General features: G+C 51.4%; 1 protein-coding gene across 1 annotated transcript in view; it reads right to left on the minus strand.

The window, feature by feature from the left end:
- The window catches only part of ABAT (4-aminobutyrate aminotransferase), an 81,549-nt gene extending 59,148 nt beyond the window's left edge, over positions 1–22,401 (minus strand). The window contains exon 1 of the mRNA XM_032326670.1: positions 22,282–22,401. The gene's annotated coding sequence lies outside the window, so the exon portion shown is untranslated. The remainder of the gene's footprint in view (positions 1–22,281) is intronic.
- Positions 22,402–23,864: the final 1,463 nt, after the last annotated feature.

Consider the following 23,864-nt stretch of genomic DNA (forward strand, 5'->3'; position numbering starts at 1 on the left):
AATCCCAAGGGCTTCGCCTCGGAAACAGATCCAGAATCTGCCTGCTTCTCCCACCTCCACCGCTGCCACATGTGCCCAAACCCCCAGGGCACCCCCCCATGGCCTCCCACCCAGAAGCCAGGCACAGAAGGATGGGGTCTGATCTACTTCCATGACACATCGGCAGCAGGCAAATTCACAGGGGTGGAAAGCAGATTTAAGGTTACCGGTTGTTGGAGCTATTGCTTACTGGTTGCGGAATTTCTATTTGGGGAGAGCAAAAGGTTTTGGAACCAGATAGCAGTGAGGGTTGCACATCCCTGTGTGTGTAATTCATGCCACTGAATCCACTGAATTTGACCTGGCTTTTAAGGGGTGAATTGCACTGTATGTGATAGAGCTATAAAACACAAAACAATGGGGCAGAAGGGACGTGTTGCCAGTCTAGGCTAGGCCTCTGCATGTCTCTATGGAAGAGGGACTACCTGGAAGACGTCTGAGCCACAAGAAGCCCAGATCACCGCGAGAGGTCCTGGAGGCAGAGACCCACATGGAAAGAGAGGTCCAGAGCACTGCAGTGCCAGGCCCGGGGTGAAGAAGCCATCTTGGACATCCGGCCCAGTTGAGCCTTCGGATGATCCCAGCCCCAGCCGCATCTGGCCCAGCAAAAGACCCTATGCCAGGAGCACTCGACTGAAGTTGGCCAACCCACAGGAGTGGGGAGATAATGCTCAATCGTTGTCTGAGCCACTAAGATTTAGAGGCTCACAGCGTGGGAGCCATCTGGTAGAGGGAGAGCCCTTGGGGGGTGGGGGGTGAGGGGCACCTGCCACAGGAAGGAAGATACACAAGCTCTGCATCAAATGCTGGCTCTCCTGGTCGCTGCCATTAGCTCTGGCAGGCCACTGAAAGTCAGCTTCCTTATAACAAGGGGCAGACCGGGTTGATCTGCTGATTCTAAGGAGAGACGATACAGCCAGGGACACGCCCCACTTTGTCCATGTCTCTGGCCTGCCTGATCCCCCCAGCTCCCCTTTCTCAGCAAGCGCTGTTGGGGCCAGGCTTTAGGGGTCATGGGCCAAGGCGGGGAAAGCTACTGCCGGAAGAGAGCTGTGAGCTCAGCTGGACCATCCTTCCTCCGGCAGCAGGAGCACTCGGGCACAGGAAGCTGGGGGGCCTAGTGCCTTTGGAGGGAGCACAGCCCTGCTGACACCTTGACTTTGGAATTCTGGCCTCCAGCACCAGGAGAGAGTTGACTTCTGCTATTTAAAGCCCTCTTGTCTGTGGTACTTCCTTGTCTCAACACTGGAAAATGTGTGCATTACCTCCATGAACGTTTCTACCAGTCACCCGAGAGAGGCCCCGTTCTCATCACCTCCAATCTACAAACTGTGGTGTCCCCCACTTTCCCATGTACACATGAGGGGAGGAGAGCCCCCAAGATCATACAGGTACCACTCGTGCCCCGGTCTGAACCCAGGCACTGACTCCATGCTTCCGCGACCTGATGTCCCTCCAGACAATTCCAGGACATCCTCTCTTTCTGTCTCCACCTGAATCCGAGCTACCTCTGCCACAAGCAGCCTTCTAAATGGTCTCCCTGCTTCCACTGTGGCCCTCGTGTCATCCACTTTCCAGGGGGAGCTGGAAGGACTAAGCTTCAAATCTCCCAAAACTGCCCCCACGCACCTACTGTGCCCCTAAAACTGCCCCACACACCTGTGTGTCCCCCACCTCTGAACGGCCAGCACCTTCTTCAGCTCTCACCTCCCTCAGAGAGCCTTCCTTGATTCCCACGACCGCATGTCACCAAACGTGATCTTCATTAAAGCCTGTCACTGTTTTCCTGTCTCTCCATGGACACGGCTGTCTTCTTGCACTAGAATGCAAGCCCCCCACCTCCCTGGCTCACCTCTATTTCCTAGTGAGCTCAAAATATAAATTATGTGTTGAACGTCGGGACGTGGACATGTCTGCAGATGGGAGCAGCAGGACGACTCCGTACCAGGGAACTTAAAATCAACAAATGGTCATTCAATCCAGGCAGCTGGCCTCCGGGGAAGTAGGCGGTCTTGGGTCCACTCATACAGGCCTGTCCGACTCGGGTGCCCTTCCATCTGCCTCCCAGGGCACCTGGCTGCTGGGAACACTCCCCCATCTCTCCTGCAATGGTCCCATCAGCTGGTCTGCATCTGCAGACAAGAAGGGCGGCCTGGACTCCAGGAACACAGATTGACAATAGGCAAATTATGAAGAGCTCACAGGCAGAGGGCGACCTTTTCCCTGGGACTCCCCCTGTAAGGTCACACTGGCCCTCTGTGTGTCCAGAGCTGTGCTGAGTCCAGGGCAGAGTGGGATGAGCACTAGGGCCCTGAATGACAGAGGGAGTGGGCTCTGGGGGTTATGGGTGTGGGCTGGGCCCTGAGACGCAGGTTTGAGTCCAGTGGTACCTATACTATGGCTACTGTTCTGGATAAGGTACAAAACAAAAGGGAAATAGCCAGAATGGGCAGATTTCAGGTTAATAACTAAGACAGCTTCTTGCATGGGAATGGGTTCCACTCCAGAGTCTGGACACCCCCTCTAGGAGGCAGGAGAGGGGCTTCAAGCATCCAGGAAGGGGCTTGGTTAGACTTGATCAGCTCAAAGGCCCCCTCTAGCACCAGGTTCTGAGACTCTGTGCCTGTGTGATTGCCCACTCTCCTGGGGCCACTGCTGTGCTCCAAGGAATGGCAGATACCTGATGTCCCAGGCAAACCACTCTACTTGGTTATCACCAATCGCTGCTTGTGCCTGTGCTCACTATAAGTGCTATTCGTTCGAGACTTAACCACATTCTGTCGTGGGCAAGACCCATTCCCATTTCACAGACAGGAAAACTGAGGCTCAGAGTAGTTTAGGCAAAGCTCACCCCCTCCCTTGCAGCAAATAAGTGACAGCTAGGATCTGAACCTATGTCTGTCTGGCCACCTCGCATCTCTGCGGAGTCAGAAGCACGGTGCTACGGGGTGATTCTACAGAAAGGGGGGAAGTGCAATCTTTACTGTCCTTGGGCTCCTGCGGGAAATGAGAACTCCAGCAAGGCGCCAGCCTCTTATCGCAGCCAGTGCGAACCAACCATCTGCTTCCCATTCATTCGGTCTTTTAGCAGAAATCTCTGAGGAGTCCCTCCCTCTCTCCCACAATGCCAGCTCAAGTGGGGAGATATCTTGTACACTCAGCAACTTTCCCCTAACCACGTGGCACCAACATGCCACTCTTGTTTCCAAAGGACGTCCCTCGGCAAAGCTCGAGGAGCCTGGGAACAAAGAGCTCTGGTCACAAGGACGGATGCTGGTGGCCCCAGTACCAGAGACTCGGGCTCAAGGCCTGGAATCCCTAGCTGAGCTGGGTGGGCAGAACCCGGCCTGCCGGGCCCTGTGTCCCTGTGAAATACATCGGGGATGGGGAGGTGGTCGGGGAAGCACAGCATGTGGGTAAAGAAGGAGTGCAGGGCTGTGTCCCCAAATGGGAACGCGGGTGTTAGGTTGTGGTGACCTGCTGCATTTTCCTTCTCTGCCTGGGAGCTCCTGCCTAGATGTGGTACATGGCCAGATTTTAAGTTACTCCAGGGGTGGCTCAGCCTTCGGACGGCACCTGCCATGGCCAATCCCAAGGGGCCATTCCACCCAAAACACGAGCTCCTCTTTTAGCAAAGTGGTGGTGGTGAATCTCAAATTTAAAACTCTAAAAGCTGGATAATCAGATCTTGCCCAACCCTCCCTTCTAACGGAGTGAAAAAAACAAGGCTCAGAGAAGACAAGTGATTTGTCTGATGCCTCATGGAAGGTTCCAGATGGCAAAGAACAGGGCTCCATTTCAGGAGGGTTCTGCTGTGTGCCTTAACAACCAAAATCTCACAACAAAGTCTGTGAGGCGGGGTCTATCGTCATGCCCATTCTCCAGAAGAAGAAAATGAGGCTCAGAATCACGTCAATTCCCAACAGCCACTGGTCACCCCGGTCCTCGGGTCTGAAACCGCATTGGTATGTGCATATGGGTGCCTGGGGCAAAGCCCAGTGAATAAAGCACATCGATTCAATGTAAAGAAATGATGGCCAGGTCAATGTCAGTTTCGACCGAGCAGTTACTCTGTATCAGGTACTCTTCCCGGTGTCTCTAAGTATTATCTCATTTAATCCCCACAAGGACCACCCCACTAGATACAATGGTTATGCCCATCTTACAGTAGAGGCTCAGAGAGGTTAACTGACAAGCTCGAGGTTTTACTGCTGAGCTGGGGATTCGAACCTGCGGACAAGGATTTAGGTGGTATGTGCGGAGCACAGGAGTTACCTGTAGGGATTTACTAGACATCACTTTAAATGCTCTCACAGCCCAGCAGTCGCATGACCTTTGTCTCCCCCCCCTGGGGTGGGTTTTAGGGATCGGCCACACCACGTGCCGTCTCCTCACCCTTTCTCTTTGAGCTCCAGAGGAGCTCAGGGAATCGGCCACCCAGGTGGCTGGATCTTGGGTAACCAGGCACCCGCAGGGTGACCCAACCTCACCATCCACAGCCTCCACCTCTGAAGATCCCAGGCCCAACCCCGGAGCCACCCTGAGATGGTGTTAACTTTTGGTTTAAGCTGGCACCTGCATGAGGATAGAAATCATTGTTGTTTAGAAACATACAAGGTGGGGCGCCTGGGTGGCTCAGTGGGATAAGCATCTGCCTTCAGCTCAGGTCATGATCCTAGGGTGCTGGAATCAAGCCCTGTACTGCACTCCCTGCAGGGAGTGTGAGTCTCCCTCTGCCCCTCCCCCTGCTTGTGCATACTCTCTCTCTCAAAGGAATAAGATCTTGAAAAAAAGAAAAAGAAATGTACAAGGTGAATTCACATAAAACTGAAGAGATCTCAATGAGATGGGTGGCTGGTATCCATGCCGAGTTTCTGGTTGTGGCTACAAATTAGCAAGATGTTACCGTTGGGGGAAACTGAGTGCAGAGCACAGGGCATCTCCCTGTATTATGTCTTACAACTACATGTGAATCTACAAGGATCTCAAAACAATAAGCTTACTGGCAAAAGGCGGGCGAGATGAAAACAAAAGAAATCCCTCCAAGTTGGGCGCCTGGGTGGCTCAGTGGGTTAAGCCGCTGCCTTCGGCTCAGGTCATGATCTCAGGATCCTGGGATCGAGTCCCGCATCGGGCTCTCTGCTCCGCAGGGAGCCTGCTTCCCTCTCTCTCTCTCTCTCTGCTTGCCTCTCCATCTACTTGTGATTTCTCTCTGTCAAATAAAAAAAAAAAAAAAAGAAAGAAATCCCTCCAAGCAAATTTGGGACCTGAATGTATATGGAACCCAGTCAAGAACTTCTCTGATAGAGTTCATCGAAATATCCAAATAATGTACTCATGTATGCAATCAACAAACACTGGCCACGTTCTCATTTTATGCCAGCTCCTGGGACAATGCTAGGGACACGGAAAGGACATATAAAACCTGTGTCCTCTTGGGATGCACAGTTGAGTGCTGGAGAAAGAGGACAGAGTGGTATGAGAAGGAGGACCCCAACAATGACTTCCCCCAAAGAGAAGCGGGCACCCTCGTTTGGGGTGGCCAGAGGACCTTCCTCCACGGATGATGGGGGACCTGCCCTAAGCAACAGGAGGCTGCCTCTCTGGACCAGACTGCCCTTGAACTCTTAATCACCAAAGTTGGAAATGGGAAAATTTCAACCTCATATAATCTTGGGCAAGTTACTGAGACCTTCTGTGCCTGTTTCCTTCTTTGTAAGATGTTGATGAGAACAGGGCCTACCTTGGGGGTTAAATAATAATATTCCTGTAACGCCCTCGGAAGAGAGGCTAGTCAAAGGTTTCATGTGCCCTTTTGTTCCCTGTGAAAAGCAGAGCCGTGCGCTACCTGGGCAGCACCCCCAAAGCAAGCCCTGACAGCGGGGGTGCAGCAACTTTGTGTGGGGACATCCCTGAGCCCTGCAGCTGGCTCTGCTCATTGACACCGGCGGGGGTGGGGGGGGAGGATGCGGAGAGGGCCCCTGCAGACCCCAGCTGAGCCTTGACAGGACTTTCCTGGTAACCCCTGTGCCTGAAAGGGGAACATGCCTCATTTCATAACCTTCTCCAGGTTAAAGATTACCAGTCCCGGGAAAATTCTGTTTCCATCTCCTACCTCGTATGACACACCTTTGGCTCCTTCAAGGTCTGAACCACGTGAATCTCTCCCTAACTGTACCGGGGAAAGTGTTTATGAGTTGTGCAAGACGGTGGAACCCTTACAGGAAGGGCAAGGAGAGGCCTGCACACTTGCTCCTTCCCTCCAGATGAACATGCAGACAGTGAGTGACCTTTGGGACAGCGTGCTGACCGGCATGGTCCGAGTTTATGAGCATTTCTCATTCCCAGAAGGAGGCCCAGAATATGGTACGGCAGGTACTCAGGGCTTCAGACCCCTGTGGGGGATTTTCTCCCACTTCCCCCATCAACCCGGGGGGTTGCACCATTAGAAGCGGCCTGGAATGCAGGAGCTGGAATGGTGAGTTTTAAAATCTACACCGAGGGGCGCTTGGGTGGCTCAGTGGTTTAAAGCCTCTGCCTTCGGCTCAGGTCATGATCTCAGGGTCCTGCGATGGAGCCCTACATCGGGTTCTCTGCTCAGCGGCGAGCCTGCTTCCCCCCACCCCCTCTGCCTGCCTCTCTGCCTACTTGTGATCTCTGTCTGTCAAATAAATAAATAAAAATCTTTAAAAATCAAATCTATGCTGAGCCCAACACCACGGGTTCAGCTCTTTACTAATGTTATCTAAAGCATTCTACTGACTCCCAACACAAAGATCTGGGGAGAACCCCCAGAAACCCCTTGAGAACTAATCACCATGGACAAGGCATCATGGAGAGATGTACTCCCCAAAGCAAACGGCCTCTGAAAACTCTAGAAAGGGTATGGAAAAGGCGTGCTTTTAAGCAGGGTCTCTCTACCTCAGCACCATGGGTTTTGTGGGCCTGATCTTTCTGCATTGTGTGCATTGGGGCTGCCTTGTGCCCCCCAGGATGGTTAGTGAACAGCCAGCCCTGGCCTCTGCTCACTGGGTGCCAGTGTTGCCGGCCCCAACCCCTGACTACCCCCTCCCTGGCTCCTCTACCCCACCCCCACCCGGGGGCAGCTGTGACATCCCAAGGTGTCTCAGACCTTGACAAATGTCCTGGAGCAGGGGCAGGGCACCGTCGCCCCTGGAGGAAATCTCCTTCTCTTAAGGAACAGAGGCAGGTCATCCCCTCCAAGGGGACCCACAGAACAGTTCCGGCAAAGCAGTTCCAACTCCAGCTCCTGCACTTGGTTTCTGGGGAACAGGGGCAAGTTTGATCAATGGGTCTGAAATCACGTCATGGGGTCATGAGGGGGTTCCTGAGGGTGCTCGCAGCCAGCACCCACGCGGACTGCCAAGCACAGCCTAGACCCCCAGGACACAGAGCATGCGCCAACATGGAGCACGGGCCGGCGGAGGTAGGGATGCACAGAAATCTGCATTCGGCTTGATTTTTACCCCCTGACCTATCCCAGCGTCGAGCGAGGGATAAACCAATCCTTATTCCCAGATGGCACCATATCTCCAGGCTCTGAAACCTCCCTGGAGCTCCCCGCTGCTTCCTACTCTTGCCAACAAATCACTGCCTTGAAAACTCCCGAGGAACACAACAGATGCCTGGATTCATGAAAATAACGTCAGCCTTGTCCGCGGCGTCTGGATCTCCCGTCCCCAAACAGGGATGGAGCAGTTTTAATGAGATTTTGAGGGCTGGTGTATATACGGATCTCTCCCCACTTCCCAATTCTGTAAAATCCCAGTGGACATACGTTTTGATTAAAACCTTAATTACCCCCCGTTAGAAAGAACCCAAACCCCACGCTGGCTACCAAATTAAAATGACAGTGTTCACAAGAGCAGGATCGAGGTCTTGGGCCTAGATACCCCTCTGTGCAGCTCAGGGCATGCATCTGGCGGCGTTTTAGAATCCTGACTCGGAACAGTGCTGTAAAGCTACAGTGAAATTCTTCATCAGCCTGACCTACTCCTTATTTTGAAAAGAAAAAAAAAAAAAAAAGTACAACTCAAGTTTAGAAATTAAATTCGAGAGCTGGAGACTATTATATTTGTCCCTTAGCAGCTGTGTGGTCTCAGGCAAGTGACTTAGGCTCTCTGAGCTTCCGTTTTCTCATCCCTGGAGGGAGGACACCAGCGCCTCCCCAGGGTGGGGAGCAGGGATGATTATGAAGAGTGAGAGGAACAGCTCCAGCCCACGGCACGGCACGGTGTCTGGCTCCAGGCCCATCCCAGGAGGGCCCAGCAGGCAAGAGATGGTTGTCAGGCTGGGGCTGAAGGCTGTGCTGGGCAGACCTGCGTGGAGGAGCCGTCCCTTCCATGGCTGGCACAAGCCAAGTGCTTGGTGCCAGATGCTACAGGCTGAAGCTAAATGAACAGGGCTGTCACTCCAGAGGTTGATGCACATTTTGTCCTGCAAAGAAGCAACCCTAGGTATGCAGAAAGGACTCCCGGGACTCCTCTTCATGTGGAGATCTGGAGGTCTGGCCCCACTCACTGTTCTAATTTCCACATACAAGACCTTCCCCTCCCTCTGTGTTCTCCCATTTGGATCTGGTGTCTTTCTCATGTAGGCTTCTGCCTCAGAGCTGTTGTACATGCTGCTCCCACTACCCCCAAATGCTCTTCCCTTGCTTCCGATTTCTTAATTCCTATACAACTCATGACACACCTCCTCCAGGAAGCCTTCCCTGACCCATGCCCTCTTCACACACTCTTAGACCCACAGGCCTCTCCCTCTTATGGCACCACCCCATTGCCATGGCATCTGTTTCCATAGTTATTTGGTTCCTGTCTGGCTGCTTACAGGACCGCAGAACTCTTTATGTTGTGCTTGTACTTAAAACCATATCCCCAACATTACACTATCTGGGAGCACATTAGGCCCTCAGTACATTTTTGTTTAAATGTTAGTATCAGTCTCTTTATTTTTTTTAAAGATTTTATTTATTTATTTATTTATTTGAAAGACAGAGAGAGATCATAAGTAGGCAGAGAGGCAGACAGAGAGAGAGGAGGAAGCAGGCTCCCCGCTGAGCAGAGAGCCTGATGCGGGGCTCGATCCCAGGACCCTGAGATCATGACCTGAGCCGAGGGCAGAGGCTTAACCCACTGAGCCACCCAGGCGTCCCCAGTAGCATTTTCTTTAGAAGGCATCTGGCACGTTCCATCATATTCCAGTGCTACTGTGGTTAAGACGACATGACAAGGAGGTCAAAGACAAACACCAATGCAACAGAACAGAGAACAGAAGAAGAGACTACGGCAAAGCGGTGGTGATATTGGGTCAATTAGATTATCTCTAAGGAAAGAAAAATTCGTCATGATCCTCCCTAATGCAGGACATAAACATCAACCCCAGGTGGTATTAGATCTGAAGGGTAAAACGCAAAGGCTTAAAAACAAAAACAAACAAACAAAAAACACACCAAGGCTTTTAGGAGAGGGCACTGTGGATGACCTTAGGTTACTGAAATAGGACACAAAAACCATTAACCATAAAAGAAAAGATTAATAAGGTGAGCCATAAAAAATAAAAAATTCCAATCACCAGAAGTCACCAGGAAAATGGGAATCACACCACAGGACAGAAGCTATTTGGAAAACACTCAACTGCCAAAGGGATCATTACCAAGCGTGACAAAGACTCCTACAAAGCAGTTAGAAAAAAAACCCAGACAATTTAAAAGAAACATGGACAAAAGATCTGAATGGACACTTCATAAAAGAGCAAATCCAAACGACCAAGAAACACATAGAAGGGACGATCAAATTCAGTGAGTAAGTAGGGAAGTTTTTTTGCTTTTTTTTTTTTTTAAAAGATTTTATTTATTTATTTGACAGACAGAGATCCCAAGTAGGCAGAGAGGCAGTCAGAGAGAGAGAGGGGGAAGCAGGCTCCCCGCTGAGCAGAGAGCCCAATGTGGGACTCAATCCCAGGACCCTGGGATCACTACCTGAGCTGAAGGCAAAGGCTTTAACCCACTGAGCCACCCAGGTGCCCAAGTACGGAAGTTTTAAAAAACACTACACACCCACCAGAATGGCTCAAATGACAAAATACAATAGCAAGTCCAGGTATCGGAGCTGGATGGGATATGCAGCAGACTGGAAGTCTCATGCAATGGCTGGTGGAGTCCGAATCGGGCAGCCACTTTGTGCTCATGGCAGCACTATGTGTAACCAGCCTTGCTGTGGATCCCATCGTGTTTCCTCCTTCATACAGCAAAGCCCCAACCCTCAGTGTGATGGTATTTGGAGATGGGGCGCTTGGGAGATAGGTGGGTCGGGATGAGGTGGCGCTAGTGGAGCTGTCATGGTGGGATTAGTGTCATTGTAGGGAGGAGAGATACCGGGGTGCTGTCTCTGCCATGTGGGGACACAGTGAGAAGATGGCCAGGATGAGAGCCCTTGCCGGAACCGGATGGGGCTGGCACCCTAATCGTGGACCTTCAGCTTCCGGAACTATGTATTTTGTCATGGCACCGGGGCAGATGAAGACAGATCTCAAACCGCAAGCAACGCAAATGCAGCAGTGGGGAAGATAAGGGAAATGAGGGCCCGTGCACACCCTGACAACCCGCAAACAGTGAAAACGAATGGACAAAACTCTGGGGCGTAGCCTGGATAAATCCCAGATGTCCCGGCGTGCGGGAGAAGCTAGACGCAGTGGAAAAAAACAGACAAAACTAGTCTGTCATGAAGGATGCCTCCCCAGGTAGTACATGTACAAGAGCGCTAGGCAAGGGCAAGGACGGACTCTGGGAGAGAATGGAAGGGCTTCCCTGCGGCTAGAATCATGGTTACAAAGGGCATAAGGAGCCTGCTGTTTCCGGCTCCCGGAGGGCAGTCTCCTCCCTGACTCGGCTGCATTTATAGGACCGCTAGCTCCGCGAGAAAAGACTGAGTTGTTCTTTTTCGTTTTGTGTATGTTTCCATATGCATGTTATATTTAATAAGAAAAAGGTTTCCAGAAAGGATTTTGGGGGAAAAAAAACCCCTACACAACATAGCTTTTGATGCAGCAATTCCACTTCTAGGAATTTATGCTCCAGAAATATTTGCATGTGTGTGAAATAACTATGCACATCGCTGTCTGTTGCTGCCTCCTCTGGGATGGCAAGATACTGGGAACGATGCGGAGCCTGTCAACAGGGGCTGGTGGGATAAGTAAGTACCCGACAGCATGGAATTTTCTGCAGCCATGGAAAAGGGTAACAAGAGCCCCGTGCAATATATTAAGGATAAAAAAAAACAAAGTGCGAGGGGCACCTGGGTGGCTCACTCTTGATTTCAGCTCAGGTTGTGATCTCAGGGTCTTGGGATTGAGCTCTGAGTTGGGCTACGTGCTCAGAGGGGAGTCTGGTTAAGATTCTCTGTCTCCCTCTGCCCCTCCTCCCCTAACAAAACAAAACAAAAACAACAACAACAAAAAAAACCCCAAAGTACAAAACAGTGATCCCTTTTAAAATAGTGGAGCTGCCTCTAGGGAAAGGAAGAGGCCCAGGAGATGTGCATAAAGGAGGGAAATTTACTTTTCTTTTCTTTGTAAACTGAGTTCTACTGTTGGAGTATTTTACTGCGTGCTACTTGGCCTATTCAGAAAATAAATTATCACTTAAAAACAGAGTAAGTACATTTAGAGTGGACAGATAAAGGCATGGGAAGGGAAGGAGCCAGATTCTGACTCTCTGGCCCTCGGAGGTCACACATTTGAAGATGGGTTTTGGAGCCAGGCAGGTCTCGGGTCAAGTCCAGTTTCCGGGTCTTCCTACCTCGGACCTTTGCCAAGGAATTTAAAACCCTCTGATTCTGCCTTCCTCCACACGAGGACCTTCCCATCTGGGTACCGAAAGCGTCAAATGAGATCATCCAAACAGAGCCTGGTGTCTGGCAGGTAGAAAGTATTCAGCCACGTTCACCCTGACCTTCCTACCCGGTAACCGCCAATACGTTGTTCCAAGACTGGTATCATTGTGGCCATTTGACAGATGAGGAAACTGAGGTCCAGAAGTCACCATCTCCAGCGCCTTCAGGAAGCCCACAACAGACGTGACCTTTCCCTTGAGCCCACAGGCACAACGAAGAAACAGACCCCAACCCACACTCCCGGCAGGCCCTCGAGTGTGCCCCTTGAGGCGGGGCACTTGGCTGAAAGGGATCAATGACTACTAATAATCCGAGCTCTTTGTGAGCTTCAGACTTTCCTCCGCCTACTGCTGGTCTTACTCAGCATTTCTGACTTTTTAATTCTGCTTTCTCATTTGCCACAGCAGCTGGTCAAGGGATAGGACGTTATTATTCCCGATGACGGATAAGTAAACGGAGCTCAGATGGAGGGTTGGGGGATGGGTATGATGGACACAGTGGCACCCGTGTGGCTCAGGGTCAGGCCCGGGGCCTTGGAGTCCGTATGCCTGGGTCGCTCCGTAGACATGGTGTTGTTACTCTGAGAGCCAGGGCAAGTCTGCCACCCTCTCTGGGCCTGCGTTCCCACCTCTGCAGTTTGACCAGTCTTTCCTTCAGGGACATGACCAAATATACCCCTTAGAACAGCCCTAGCCATAGCCCTAAAATCCACTGAATCCTGGGCAAACACAAACAGCCACTATTTTTTATGAGTCCTTGCATCAGGGTAGGCAGAGTCCAGGGTCTTCTGAACATTTCCCCCGTCCCTCTAGCTTATGGTTACTCTGAGATCCTAGCTCTGAATCCTTCCCAGACTCTGTCCCCAGAGCAGAACATCTACGTCCTTGTATGTGCCGCTGTCATGTGAGCCCTGCTTTTGGTCCCTGGGAGGACTGTACACTTAGGGCTGGGGCAGGATGCCAGGCTCGCAAACCCCACGTGCAGGTGGTAATTTGCACAAGCGCTCCTTGCCTTGGTGTGCTCATTTCCAGCCATCCCCAGAAGGGCGCTCAGCCTGCAAAGCCAGCAGAGAGCTATTTACAGCTCTGGGCAAGGAGAGGGGAGGCAGGCTCTGTTCCCACACATGAACAGCCCTCCCGAGGTGGCTTGCTCTTTTGGCTGCTTGGAAGAGGCTGTTCGGCCAATCCTGTCTCCAGAGGAGTTTTGAGGTCCTAAAAGCTTTTGCTGAAAGGCCAGGGATCTGCCCCAAGGGTTGCCTGGTTCCCTCAGGGAACTCGTGCTCAGAGGCTAATGGGAGAAGGTGTCCCTAGGCTCCCTCCAGTAGAGCTACTAATGGGTTCTAGAGATCTAGGCAGAGGACGGATCTGTAGGCCTGTCAAAACCATGGACAGCTCTAGCTACTCTACTACCACTCTAGGTCAGAAATGGACAAACCGTGGTGGAGGGCTGGTGGTGGGGGAAGATATCCGGTCCACTGGCCCATCTATGTAAATAAAGTTTTATTAGAACACAGCCTTGCCCATTCATTAGACTGTCTCTGGCTGCTCGTGGTACAGGTAAGTAGTTGTGATTGTTAACTGTATGGCCTGCAAAGGCTCAAGTCCTTACTATCTGGCCCTTTACAGAAGACATGTGCCAAGCCTTACTCTAGGTGATGTCCCTGTCATCTTGTCTTTTATCAGGCTTCTCTGATCCACCTATAGTTGGAGTCTGCTCTCCACCCAGCTTCCGGAAGGATCTTTCTTTGGTGCTAATCAAATCAGGTCACCTCCTTGCTTAAAACCCTTGCACGGTTCCCTACTGGTCTCTGCGTCAAGTCCACACACTATCATCAGTCACCTGGGTGTCCATGACCTGGCCCTCCTGAAGCTTCTCCTCTCCTCATTCACTCACCCTGTGCTCACTGAAAGCCTCCACCATCCTCTAAACACTGGTTTTATGGGGGGGGGAACTGTGTCTTAATGGAATATTATGCATTATCTACATACAATACAAACTTTCTGGTTATCTGGTTCTAGCCTTGTTCGTTATCTTAGAGCTATTTTTTCCAATTCTTTGTAAGTTGTAGCAAACTGATAGACGAGCAAATTCTGTCGTGTCCGATCACTTTCCGCTTCCATTTGCAATTCATCTCAACACACCTTTCCTCCATACATAATTGTGCTTTAGTTGACTCCGCCTTTGAACTGGTTCTAACATCTACTTGGGCCCCTCACTGAGTGAGCTTAACACAATCCTAATCCAGTGCTTTTGTGTCTGCATAGGAGTCATGATTTTACTCTTTTTTAATCTGAAGACTTCTTCCTTTTTTTTAAGATTTTATTTATTTGACAGAGAGAGCGCATGCACATGCACAGAAGCAGGGACAGTGGCCAGCAAAGGGAGAGGGAGAAGCAGGCTCCCCGCTGAGTGGAGAGCCAGACATGGGACTCAATCCTAGGACCCTGGGATCATGACCCGAGCCCAAGGCACACAAGATGCTTAACTGACTGAGCCACCTGATACCCCTGAAGATTTGTCTTTTTTACAGTTTTCAGTGATGTCTCTGAGGCTCTGCTCAAATTCTCTCTGTTTCTCAGTCTCTCTGAGACTATCTGTCTTGCCATTTCTGCCTGCAATTTCTTCCCTAGCATCCCCAGGGTTTCTCTGAGTTCCAGACTCTAAGTGCTCCCAGCCTCCCCAGGATGCATCTCGCTGAACGGCAGATGTTCTGGTCTGTCTCCCCACAGTCAGCCTAGAAGAACCTCTGGTGTAGCAGCTGGGTCTCTATCTCTCCCTCGTCACACAAACACACACCCCTAGTACTCTGCAGGACACACGGAAGTTGTGCAACTAAAGGCCACAGTAATGAGTGAATGGACTTTGGGTGATGGGACCAGTCCCTAAGACAGAAGCCACTAAGGGCAAGACCTTGCTGACTTCACTCAATACCAAATACACAATGCCAGCGTCTGGTGTCTGTGGAGCACCCAATAAAAACTTGTTGAGTAAATGAAAGCATACCACTCAATTTGTTTCTTGGCCTGCTTTTCTTTTACTTTTAAAGATTTTATTTGAAAAAGCAAGTGAGCGCACAAGTAGGGAGGGGGCAGAGGGAGAGAGAGAAGCCGGCTCCCCATGGAGCAAAGAATCCAGTGTGGGGGCTGGATCCCGGAACCCTGAGATCATGACCTGAGCTGAAAGCAGATGCTTAACCGACTGAGCCACCCAGGCTCTTGGCCTACTTTTAAGTCATCTCCCATTTTTTCCCCCGCTTTGGAACAGCAAGCCCAGCCGCTTCCGAATGCCACCCTCCCGAGCCATGCTGTGTCACCATGGTGGCCCATCAACCCCTCTGGGTCCTGCTCCCCTCGAGGGAATGGATGGCAATCTCCGTTCTGCTTCATGATCATCTTGTGACCTTGAGCAAGGCCCTGCTCCTCTGGACCTCTGTTTTCCCACAGGTCAAGCCCTCGGTTCAGACATTCCAAGAGATAAAGTGCATGAGGCAAAGACAGGAAGGGCCAGTAATGCCCGTGATGTTCCAGCCGGACCTCATTTATACTGTATCAAGCGCTGCCAGTGTAGCTCACTGGCAAAGCTAAGCAGGGCCTCGCTCCGAGTTGTGGGGGTGACAGAGATATCCTAGGACAAGATTTCCAAACTTGAATGTGACCACGAATGCCAGCTCCCACCCTTTACCGCCAAACTGGGACACTATTAAATTGCAGATTTACATTCTGTAGGCCTCTGTAGGGTCCAGTAGTCTGCATTTCTTTTCTTTGTGTGTGTGTGTTTTTTTTAAGATTTACTTATTTATTTTAGAGAGAGAGTGAGCGAGCAGGAGGAGGGGCAGAGGGAGAGAGAGAGAATTTCAAGCAGACTCCCCACTGAGTACAGAGCCCCCCTCAGGGCTTAATCCCTGAGGTCAGGACCTGAGCTGAAACCAAGAGTTGGTCACCTAAACAAATGAGCCACCCAGGCACCCCCAACTGTCTGAATTTCTAATGAGTATCCAGATGCTGTGATGCTACGGGGCACTGTAACACATTCCCAGAAGTGAGGAGCTAGGACACAGTGGGTCCCAGCTTTGAAGAAATTCTCAGTGTGGCCACGGAACAGATTTCCAGCACACTGCCAATAGTCCAGGGTAATTAGCACGAGCGCCTAAGTGGGAGGAGTTGGCAGTTAAGTCTACAGACCCCTGAGAAAGGACAGGTTGGCGAGGTGGGGGATTTGGGTACAGGGTTCTCAAAGAACATGGAAACCAGGTTGGGAGTGTTCTGCCAGGCCAGTGACTCTAATGAATCCTCAAGTCTGGTGGTGAGGCCCACCAAACTGTGAGTTAACAAGCCCTCCAGGGCTTCTTATACTCAAGCGTGAGAACCTCTATGCTAGGAGGAGAGAAAGGGTAGAATATTGCAGTTTGAAGAACACTGTTTTGTTTTCCCATAGTAGAATTTCAGGCACATGTCTGGGCGTTGTAAATTGTATTCATCTATTCACTCGTCCATTTACACACTCATCCATCCCTTTATCTAACCAACAAAGTGGTTGTGTCCGTGCATCCATCCATCTATCCATCCACCCATCCAATCACCCACCCAACATCCAAGTATGTCCTGAAGGTCCACCATGAACCCTCTTATGCACAAGAGACAGGACTATAATTGTAGATATACACAGCTATCTTAGCCTCTAAACCAGTGGTTCTCTACCAGAGACAAGTCTGCCCCCACGGGACATTTGGTGATGTCTGGAGACGTTTTTGGTTGTCCAAATATGGGGGGTGGGAGTGTGCTACTGGCTTTTAGTGGGATGGGCATCAGGGATGATGCTAAACATCCTAACACACGCAGGATAGTCCCCAGAGTTAGTAGGGTTGAGGTTGAGAAACTTTGCTCTAAACTGGGAGCCCCTTGGGGGCAGTAACTATTATAGTCACCTTGATATCCCAAGGTCACAAGACAGCCTGACCCACAGGAGCTGAGCAAATGCCTCCATGCAAGAGGAAATGGCAATACAACACACAGTAACGTATATAAAAAGTTCTTAAAACTCAACCACAAGGGGAGCCTGGGTGGCTCAGTCAGTTGAGTGTCTGACTCTTGACTTTGACTCAGGTCATGGTCTCGGGGTTGTGGGACCAAGCCCCACATAGTGGAGTCTGCTGGGATTCTCTCCTTCTCCCTCTGCCCCCACATGCACCAGCTCTCTAAATAAATAAATAAATAGAATATTAAAAACAACAACAACAACAACAACAACAAAACCCCAACCATAAAAGACAACCTAACTCAAAAATGAGCAAGGGACTTAAATAGATGTTTCTCTCAAGAAAGTACACCAATGGCCAACAAGCACACGAGGAGACGCTCCATGTCACTAGGGAACTGCAAATCGAAACCACAACGAGATACCACTTCACACCTGCTGGAACGGCGGTAACAGTAATAATAATAATAATAATAATAATAATAATAATAATAATTGGAAAACAGCAAGCGTTGGTAAGGATGCGGAAAAATTAGAACCTTTGCACGCTGCTGGTGGGAATGTAAAATGGTGCCGTTTGACAGTTCCTCAACAGGTTGAACAAAGAGTTACCATGTGACTGATCATGTGACCTGACTGGTTCATGCCTGGGCATACAGCCAAAAGAAAGGAAACCCAAACTGCCTTTAAACCAAAACATGTGGGGGCACCTGGGTGGCTCAGTGGGTTAAAGCCTCTGCCTTCGGCTCAGGTCATGATCCCAGGGTCCTGGGATTGAGACCCTCATCAGGCTCTCTGCTCAGTGGGGAGCCTGCTTCCCTCTCTCTCTCTGCCTGCCTCTCTGCCTACTGTGATCTCTGTCTGTCAAATAAATAAATAAAATCTTTAAAAACAAATAAAACTCAAAACTTGCAGGTACGTGTTCATAGCAGCAGAGAAGACCAGGTGTTGGAACATTGTTCGGTGAATTCCCTCAGGGAGATACTCAAGCCGGCTCGGTGATGAGCAGGTCCTATTACTGCCCGCTTCCCACCACTTTCCTTTCTGCTTTCCACTATTAACCCCTTTCCAAAGTTGGGGAAATAAGATGCTGAGAGGTGTAGTGGTCCCGTGACACGGTCATGCTGGCAGGAGCCCCGTTCAGTTGTGGGCGCTGTGACCCCAGAGCCCACTGGAATGCTGACGAGTTCCCTAGAGCCAGGGCAGAAGTTCAGCCTGGGACAGGGAAGCCTCAGATTCCTCTCTCGTGGCTTCCGAACTCTTGGGAAGTACAGAGGCCCAAGTTTCAGCCACTGAGACTGCTGGCATGGCACTTCCCCAGAGAGATGGAGAGGTCCAGGCAGGACTGTGCGGTCCGCAGACTTCACCTGCACCCAGTATGCTGACCCTGGGAACAGCGGTGGGGCTCCTCCTGTGGGCTGGGGTCCCATGGCCATACCTCTTGGCAGAGTGACTCAGAGCAAGTCTGTCAACCTCTGGGTGCTGTGCTTTGCTCATCTGTAATGCACGGGAAGCCGGCTGGAGGGTTCCTCCCCTTCGTCTTCCCCCGTGTGTATATTCTTACATATACGTGTCTCTTTTTTTTTTTTTTAAGATTTTATTTATTTATTTGACAGACAGAGATCACAAGTAGGCAGAGAGGCAGGCAGAGAGACAGAGAGAGAGGGAAGCAGGCTTCCTGCGGAGCAGAGAGCCCAATGCGGGGCTCGATCCCAGGACCCTGGGATCATGACCTGAGCCAAAGGCATAGGTTTTAACCCACTGAGCCACCCAGGCGTCCCTACATGCCTCTTTTGTGCCCCTTTCTTGCCTGACTAATTCTCCTACGCATTCACATGTATCTTTTTTTTATACTGTATATATTAATTCTGCAACTTTATTGTTTTCACTAAATGTCTCGGGGAACTTTCCAGGTCAGGAATGTACATCTCCCTCATTTTTCTAAAAAGACTGCTCATTTCCCGGTGTGAACGCACTGTGCTGTAGCCCCTCCCCGTGCTGGTGCTGCAAAGTTCTGCAGTAAACGTTCCTGTGTTCGCCGAGCTACATGCACGAGTGAGCACTGCTACAGGAGAGTCCTAGCGGTGGGAGGGCAGTGCGAGTTCTGGAAAAGAAGGCCAGATGACCTTCTGAAGAAGGCTCCAGAACCAGGTTATTTCTGAAACTGCTGCTGGCATGAACATTTCTTTGACCTCTAGCAGGGAAGGGGGTAATGCCCTTAGGCAAGCCATTTCACCCCTTTGAGCCTTAGTTTGCTCATCTGTAAAATGGGAGGCCGGGTCAATGCACAGTAAAGTTGTGTTTTATGTGAAGGACTGAGACCGCTGTTAATGCGGAGAGGCTCAGCGGCTAGACACCACCCCCTCCACCATGCAGGAAGCAGAACAAGGAGGCCGAAGAAGGAGGAGAAGCATCAAGGAAATGCAAAACATGTGCGTTAGGCCAGCAGTTCTCAGTGGGAGAGGTGGGTGTCATTCTGTCCCCCAGAGGACGTCTGCCAATGCCTGGAGACAGTTTAGTTGGCATAGCCAGACAGGCTCGTACTGGCATCTAGTAACAAGGGGCCAGAATGGAACTCAACTCCCTCAGTGCCCAGGATGGCCCCCAAGCCAGAGAATTATTCCGCCCCCAATGTCAATACTGCCAAGGATAAGAAGGCCTGCTCTGCGGCTCTCTCTTATCTGATGCCTGCCCCCCAACAAACCTCATTCAAAGATGAGGGAAGTGAGCCCCAGAGAGGGAATGGCCTGCCTGAGGCTCCCCAGCCATACACTCTTGGCTCATCGGACCACCGCGGTCTGCGGTCCTAAAAGCACAAAGGTTTTATGACTTTGCACTTGAAATCACAATCATTGCTCCCACCCATTTGTTGCAGAGGCTACACACTTTACGAGGATTAACTTGTTTTATGTGGATAAGGTTAAAAATCTCTTCAAGATCACACACTAAGTAGCAGATCTGGGCTCTAGACCCAGATAAGAGGAGTCCAGGGACCGATCTCTTGACCCCTATGCACTCCAGCCCCCCTCATGCTCTGAACTTTGACCTTGGCAGCTTGCACAGGGCTCCCTCCTCTAAATTGGAGCATAACTGCCAGCCCTTTAGCTGGAGGCAGGGGGAAGCCCCTGCCTCAAGACCCTCCCATCTGCAGGGACCTGGTCACTGTTGCCCAGCTGGGTGGTTCTGGAGCCCTGTGGCCAGTTTCAGCTCTGGCCCCATTCAGTGCCTCAGGAACAAAAGCTGTGCTCTGAACAGGGGTACGAGATAGCTGCAGGGACAGGAGGGAAGGGGCCTGTGCAAAGTTCCCGGAGCAAACCCAGCTACACAACTGAGGCCCTGGCTGCAGTCTTGGGCACCAGCACATTGCAACCCATCTCATCCACCATCCTCGGTCGATTTGGCTTTTGGCAAGTGTCAGTGCGGTGGAGGGCTCAGCATAAAGCTCCCATGGGGTAAGCAGTTAAGTGCAGACCCCCAGGAGTGGATTCTACAAGGTGGTCTGCTGGCGGGGGGCAGTGCTGCATTTCAGCTCTGCCCCTTCTGAGCTGCGCAACATTCTCGGAGCCTCTATACAACCTCTGACAAGTGGAGAGGTCAATCCCAGCAGTCCCAGCTGTAAACGTGAGGACCGGAGCTCCTGTCCTGGATGCCAGTACCCCACAATCCTGGGAGAGACTGTGACTAGCTTTGCAACCCACTGGCCGGATGACCTTGAGCAAGTATCTTCCCCTCTTTCTGCCTCTGTTCGCCCAACCTTCAAAAGAAGGGGCAGAATCTTCAATCTAGAAGCCCTCTAGAAGTCCTTTAATCCAGAAGCTTAGAACTCCAGTCTTACCTCTCCCCGGGGCTGACCTCTTTGAGCATCCAGGACACGCGTTTCTCCATACCTCATGTCCCAGGTGCAGCTCTAAAGAGCAAGGCAAAGCTCCTTGCCTTTCTTGTTCCTGTCCTCCACGCTTGCCTGCCGGAGAAGAGCTGTTTCGGCCCCCCTCAAGTCATCAACACCCTGACCCTTAGCCCAGCAAAGCCAACACTGTCTCCAGCCAGTGGATGGTTCCTGTAGCATCTACCTGCTCTGGCCAAGTGCCCAGGGAATTCTACTGAGCAGTGCCCACTGGAGCTGTGGGTAAAGGGGCAAGCTGGGGTCTTCCTCTCTGCCATGTGACACTCCCTTCTCCAGGGGAGAGGTTGGACTGCCTCAGGGGAGAATATCCTGAACACCAGCCCTTTGTGTGAGGGGAGTGGGGGGGTCCCTGGTGGTCCTACTGCCTCAGAGGCCATCTCTGCTGTCAGAGTTCAGAGGGCAGTAGAAGGGTCCTCCCTAGGCTCAGGATCTTGGCTTTAAGGGCTTCATTCTTATCAAACCTCCTCTGGACTCATCTCTGGCCAGGGCGGGAGAAGAAAGGTGAGATGGAATCAGGTGCAGCCGGGAGGTGTGGGAGTCTAGTCGGAAAGGATGGGATTTGGGAAAGGCAGGGAGAGTGGGTGTAGAGTGCTAGTGAGAGGCTGTCTCTTGAAAGGGTTAGAGAGAGGTGGAGTGAGGTGGGTGACTCCGTCCTGATGGGTGGCCAGACCCTTGTCCTATTGCTGAGTGTGAAAGTCCCTGGCCTTACATTTGTTGGAGGAAGACGGTACCTTCCCCAATGTGCTTTAACGGGGTGGTGTTTGCCGCAAGCATTTCTCTGTAAAGGGTGGGAAGGGGGTCTTGGGTGGGGTGGGGGAGGGGAATGGAATCATCATTTATCTGAAGACAAATCCCAGAGTCCAGATGCTGAGGTGGGGTATGCAGGGAGATCCCTATTGGGTTTGAGGGTGACATGCAGAGTCTCTGCCGTGAGATCTCCCTGTCTTAAGGAAGGTCTTATTTCCCAGAACATCTGGGGGCTTTCATTTTCCCCGGAGGGAGGATACTGTTATCTGTGACCTATCTATCTAAGACCCTCATCATTCCGAAGCAAGGGTGGGAGAAGAGATCCAAACTTAGTTTCTGAGGGAGGCGGAAGGTGCATCCGTCTCCGAAGAGATTGGGGGGGGGGGGCGCCTAGATACGTGCGGAGGTTGGACCCCACTTTGGGAGGGTACATTCCATTCCAAGGGGTAAATTAGGGAGCGGAATCCTATCTCTAGAACCTGGGGCTAGGACTGAAAGAGCCCATTTCTGATGGGAAAAGAGGCTGTTCTGCTCTCTGGATGGTGAGAGACCCTCTCTTTTTGGGGGAGGGGACCCGCGTCTCCAGTGGATGAGGGCCCCGATTCTGGAGGAAGACGCCCCGTTTTTGCTCCCTGGCTGCATGGCCAAAGGACTCGTCTCGCGTGGACGGGCCCGCCCCCACGCTACCCCGAGCGGTGCGCTTACCTCAAGGCCCGGGCTCGGGTCTGCGGACTCGGATCTGCCGGGCTCCGACTTGAGGTTCCTGAGCTCTGAGCTCCGGGTGCGTCCAGTCTCTGCCCCACTTCCCCCAGCGACTCGCGGGGTTTCCTGGCTCCGCCGAGCCGCGCCGGCCAATCAGCGCTGCCGGCCCCGGCCCTCGTTCGCGCCGCAGCCAATGAACGTGCCCGCCACGGGCCACCGCCCCCGGGGGGGAGGGGGAAGGCAGGGCGGGGGCAGAGTCCGGCCTCCGGGGGCGAAGGAGCCGGGGGCCTGGAGGAGGGACCGCGAGGGCCGGGAGCGAGGGTTAGGGCTGGGGAGGAGGAGGCTGAGGACCCTCGTCAGGCCCGAGGGGAGCCTATCTGATGGAGGGTGGAAAGCGCGTCTCTAAAAGGGGGCGGCTCTATAGGTTGATTTCACCTAGACCTCAATTACCTCCTGTCCTCTATCCTGGGTCCTGGGGGCTGCGAGTGAGTGTAGTTGCCTCACCTGCACCCCGCGCCCAGGCTCTGGAACCCGAGATCCGGAGTCAGTGTCGTATGATGCCCTGCCCCTCTCTGCACCGCCACCCTCCGGGGCGGGCGTTCAGGGCCCTCTCGCTCAGCCCTCCCAGTTGCCATTCGCTTAATACCTCCTGCCCAACCAGCTCCACGAGAGAAATAGCTTGTGCACCCTGGAGGCAGTGCAAAGAGCACTGGACTAAGAGTCCATGGTTCCGTCTGCATGATCTCGGGCAGATCACCCAACCTACCCCATCCTCAGTTTCCCTAAGAGCAAAGGAAGACGATAGTGACAGTACCTCCTTCATGGGTGTAAATGAGATTGTAGATGTGATGAAGGTGATTTTATATAAATTAAAATGCAATAGGAAAGCTAGTTAATATTAAAGGGTGAACGACTGATAGCCCAGTAGCTTTCTAAAGGGATTTAGAAAGAGGATGCATTCATTCAGTGGTAGAGTCAAAGACACACAAACTGCCCATCAGAACAACATGTGATCACCAAGAGCTCATAATGAATGAAAGTTCCAGACCCTAAAAGGCCACAGAAGAGCATAGCTTGGTTTTCCCTGTTCATCCTGATCAGTCATTGTTTCTTCAGTCTGCTGGTATCTTGCAGGAACCTAAGATCCCTCCTTTCTGCTTTCCAGGAATCCAGGCTACCCTATCTCTGGTTAGGCAAGGACTGTTGTTCTAGGAATTAAGACAAGTAAAGAACAAACAAATAAGCAAATAAAAAAACCCAGCCAAACAGCAAAATAAAAACAAAAACCAAAAACCAAAAACAACAACAACAACACACTACCTGCTCTCTGGTGTGGTCTATGAGGATAGGGACCAAAAAGAAACAATAAATAAGAATCACCCAAAGGAACAGACAGAAAATATAATTGATCCAAGGTCCTGCTGAAATTGAGAGAGCTTTGACAATATTTTTTGGTATGTTAATCCTGCCACCTCGCTTGCAGAACTTTATGAGGCCTGGGTTATAAATCTATCAATTTTTCCTTAAAATCTAAGCCATGTAGATAATCCTCTTTACTGTCCAAAACCTGCCCAGAGAAACAAAAT

Source organism: Mustela erminea, chromosome 20, assembly GCF_009829155.1.
Source record: "Mustela erminea isolate mMusErm1 chromosome 20, mMusErm1.Pri, whole genome shotgun sequence".
Taxonomy (NCBI): Eukaryota; Metazoa; Chordata; class Mammalia; order Carnivora; family Mustelidae; genus Mustela; species Mustela erminea.